We start from the raw sequence: 4,920 nt of genomic DNA on the forward strand, positions 1-4,920 counted from the left end.
AATATAATATTTAATATTGATACTCTCATTCTAACAAAGAATATGAAAGATAAAATTTCAAGATAAGCTCAGGAAATGGGGCATGATTTGGGTCAGTCTGTTCCAGGACCTGACTTTTATTCTACAACATCGGACTTAAGTAGTCATTTACTCTCAACTTTCTGAGGCAGCTGAATCATAGTGCCCGACATCCGTAGCTCTCTCTTTCAAATGTCCACATGTATCAGAGTCTTTGCTGGAGGAGCTAATGAATCATTAAGACGTTCCTGTAGAGGGCCTGGTGGTGGTGGCCCGGGCTGAAGGCCGTGGGGTCACAGATGATGGCCATTGTAATGCAAAAGAAGAAAGGGCCTGGAAATAGGAATAAGAGCAAAAGTATATACATTTGACTGTTTTCAGAATTGATCTCTTCTCAGAATATGACCGGAAATGCCAGTAACCAACTGGAGTTTGAGAATAATCATGACAAGAAATTGTGCACCTTACTTTTCACACTAGAACATATTCTTGATTGAGTCTTTTAGCTGAAAAAAAAGATTCAAGAAAAGATGAAGAATTCTTTGAGAAAAACAAACAAAAGCTTCCTACTACTTCTCCAAAGGGACTGATTGGTTCCCAGAGATCCCTGTACTAAAAAAAAAAAGCTGAGGAAACACGGGCAGATCCAGTTATGTAAAACCCAACATCTAGGTCAGTGGCATAACTATTTAGCTATGCGCTGAGATTCCAGATTGCCACCTTCTGGAGTCACGGGTCTTCCCTGCCTTCCCATCTGCCGGTTAAAACAAAAACTAAATAACCCAATTTGCTAAAAATTCCATAAAAGCAGTAAGGTCCTGAGGTGGTATCAGTTTTGTTCCTCAAATATTGGTCACTGGAAAAAAATGTCCTTACTGCATATTTACAATTTAAAGAGCGTTTTAGAAGGCAGCCAGACTTAGAAGGTCAACCTGTTGTTTGGCTCCATTTATGTGGTGTTTAGGGGAGGATAGAGCTGTGACAGAGAACAGATCCGTGGGTTCCAGCGGGTGAGGATGAGGGAGAAGGGGAGTTGCTGGGTGTCGGGTACGCTGTTTGTCTTTATCGTGTGTGGTGGTGGCCACACACTTATCCGTGTGTCAGGATTTACAGAGCTGTATGCAAAAAGTTAATCTTACTGCCTGTGGATTCTTAAAAAATGTGAAACCTAAAAGGGAGAAGTAGGACCAATGGCAAACGACATGCGAAACCTTCCTCTCCAGAGGGCGTGGGAGCCTTGGGGGAAACCCACAGCAGTGAGTCTGCAGACCTCTCTGGCCTGAGCAAACCAGCGCGCTCTGTGTCCACGCGTGTAGAGCAGGGACGTGACTACACACACGTGCCCATGTGCTCCGGGCTGAGCCCCAGCAGATAGAGATGGCACGTGACTCAGGGAAGGAAACTGCGCAGCGTCCTCTCGAGAAGCATCCACCAGCCCTTCTGACTGGTCCGCGCTCCATCAACAGGAGCGGTTCCGAGAGGGTTTTGTCAGGGTGACCATGTGGCAGGAGAGGCGCTGCGTCCTGCGCCCCACGGTCTAAGGAGACGCTCGGCCGATTCCGAGGGACCCTGCCAGGAGGCGGCGCTGCAGCACTTGGGCAGCCGCTCTGGCGTTTGCTTCCACGGGAGCACTTCAGGCGCCCTTCGCCGGCTTGTCCTGCGCGTTGGATGGACTTGATGCAATTTAAATGAGCCCCGGTTAGATGTTCTGTCAGAGCGACTGGCTGGAAATGAACCGTCTGAAGCGGGTGAACTGACGTATCCTCCCGTGGCGCTGTGGTGTGTTCACCCTGCGTTCCCCCCTGAGCGCCCTTCGCTGTGCTCAGCTGCGCCGTGGCGGGCGGTCGCCGAGCGAGGAGGCATGACGGAGGCCTGACGGGGACCTGACAGGGGGGCTGACGGGGACCTGACGGGGGGGGGGCTGACGGGGACCTGACGGGGGAGGGGGCTGACGGGGGCCTGACGGGGACCTGACGGGGGCGGGGGCTGACGGGGACCTGATGGAGGAGGGGGCTGACTGGGACCTGATGGGGGAGGGGGCTGACTGGGACCTGACGGGGACCTGACGGGGGGGCTGACGGGGACTTGATGGGGACCTGATGGGGGGAGGCTGAGGAGGGCCTGACGGGGACCTGATGGGGGAGGGGGCTGACTAGGGCCTGACGGGGACCTGACGGGGACCTGATGGGGGGGCTGACGGGGACCTGACGGGGACCTGATGGGGGAGGGGGCTGACGGGGACCTGACGGGGGGGGGCTGACGGGGGTGCTGACGGGGACCTGATGGAGGAGGGGGCTGATGGGGACCTGATGGGGGAGGGGGCTGACGAGGGCCTGACGGGGACCTGACGGGGATCTGGTGGGGGGGCTGACGGGGACCTGACGGGAACCTGGTGGGGGGGCTGACGAGGGCCTGACGGGGACCTGACGGGGGGGCTGACGAGGGCCTGACGGGGACCTGACGGGGACCTGATGGAGGAGGGGGCTGACGAGGGCCTGACGGGGACCTGACGGGGGGGGCTGACGGGGACCTGACGGGGACCTGACGGGGGGGGGGGGCTGACGAGGGCCTGACGGGTCTGCGGGGGGCTCTGGAAGGTGGTGGTTCTGGGGTGGGATTGCCGAGGGCGCCGTCTGGGCCGGGGCGGTCCGGCGTCGCTGTACCCCGAGGCCTCCCCGCCCCGCCCCGCCCCGCCCCGCCCGGCGCCCTGCGGCTCCGGAACGTCCCTGCCTTAGGGCTGTGGTAGGTCCAGAGTCACCTGTGGCGGTGACCGCTGCTGCGCAGGTGTCCCTTCGGGTCTTCTCGGCCACGCCGGTCGGCGCCCCAGCAGCAGGCGCTTCTGCCTCCTGGTACCAGCCTCTCCTCAGTTACGCATTCGGGAAACAGCTTCTCCCCACCTGGGGCTCGTCTCTTCATTCTCCTGACGGTGTGTCTCAGAGGGAAACGTTTATATTCTGATGATGTTCTGCTCTTTTCGATTTCTCTCCTCACTGACTCATTCATGCCTTTTGTGTCATTTGTTTGAAAGCTTCGCCCGACTCGGGGCTATGAAGACTTTCTCTTACGTTTTCTTCTAGGACGTTTACACAGTGAGTTTCACAGCAGATGTCTGAGCCTTTTAAGTCCACGTTTCGTACACGACGTGAGATGCTTCTTATGCTTTTGTTTAATATGTCTGGTTTCAGTATTATCAGTTGTGGAGAAGATTTTCCTGTGGCCAGTGAATTATGTCTGCACAGTTGTCACAAAGCAATGGGCCCACACACATGAGAGCACATATTTCTGAATTCGCTTCTCCTCACTCATCCCCTGTTTCTATTCCTAGGTCACAAAGACATTTTATAAGGGTCTGATTATTCTACCTTCACCCCAGGTGTTGAATGAGATAGCGTAAGTCCTCCAACTTTACTCTTCTTTCTTTTAATTTTTTTGATAATCTTAGTCCTACCCTTTACCATGCAAAAATTTTGTTAAACAATCTTAGTCCTACCCTTTACCATGCAAAATTTAGTGTTAACCTGTCAATTCCTACAGCCATGCTGTAGAATGTTTGATGCTGAAATTGCACTAAATTTATTTATTGATTTATTTTTATTTTTTAAATCTAAAGATTAATTTGGAGATGTGTAATTTGTGTCTTCCAATCTGTGAAAAAAACTATACCTTTTAAAAAATTTCCCACATTATTACTTTATAATTTTCACTGCATAAATGTTAAAATTATTTTTATGACATTTATCCCCACATATTTCATATGTTTTGCTATTATAAATGGAATTTTAAATTTCAATTTGCAATTGTTAATGGCAAATATACATATATATATTTTTTTTCTGTATTAAGCAGAGTCCTGCTCTTTTTATAAGGCAACTTACTAGTTCTAGTAAGTTTTATGGAGTTTCTTTGGGAATCGGTACATAACCAGTTGTGCTGTCTGTGAATTATTACTGTTTCATTTCTGTCTTCTGGAACAATGTATCCTTTATTTATTTTCCTTCTTCATTTTACTAGCTAGACTGTCCAGCACTATGCTAAATAAAAGTGGCAAGACTGTACATTCTTACTGTACATTCACTCTTAGGAGAAATCATCAAGGGGTTAATTATTAAGACTGATTTTAGCTGTAAGCTATTTCTACATCATCTTTGTCAGATTGAGATTGTTCCCCTCTATTACTAGTCTGCAGAAGGCTTTTATTATGGTGTTGAATTTGCTCGAATGCTTTTTCATCATCTGCTTCCTGCAGATGGTAGGATAGAGGGTTATCTCTTCTCCTCCTCCTCAAGAGAGACACTTTTTGTTTCTACTACTGCCACCTGTCACCCTCCCATCCAACCTGGAGTGAAAGCATTTGCTCACCTTCCTGCAGTGCTTTTGCTTCCTGTGTTTTTCACAGGAGTGACGCTGAGGGCTGCGTTGTATGCCTATTGACTGAACTTTCAACTGTGGTGCTAAGGACATTTATGGAGTGACTTCCCATTGACAGGAGCAGTATTTATGTATAACTCATTTCCATTTGAGTCTGGATGGATCCCGAGGGACCTGGTGACAAGAGCATCTGTCTAAAAATATTTTTAATTTAAAAAATTTTATCAATATTTATAAATAGGTTTTACGAAATTCCAAAGATAGGTTTTCTAGAATTCTCTGTCTCTATATAATTGTGACATTATACATACCTTGTAAGACTATTAAAACTGACAGTGAAACGTATTTACCATCTGAGCACCCCCCTTTCCCCTGTGTAGGGGGGCATCATAACTTCTTCCTTGAAGTAACATAGCTGCTTTCCCTTCTTTATCTGTTCTGAACCCTCCACCAAGCTAACCTGACACATTTTATACTTCTCTGATGCAGCAGGTATAAATACCTTTCCTGCACTTCTCTATCAACAAAATCAGT

This window comes from Vulpes vulpes, unplaced genomic scaffold (genome assembly GCF_048418805.1).
Source record: "Vulpes vulpes isolate BD-2025 unplaced genomic scaffold, VulVul3 Bu000000790, whole genome shotgun sequence".
In the NCBI taxonomy this organism is placed as follows: domain Eukaryota; kingdom Metazoa; phylum Chordata; class Mammalia; order Carnivora; family Canidae; genus Vulpes; species Vulpes vulpes.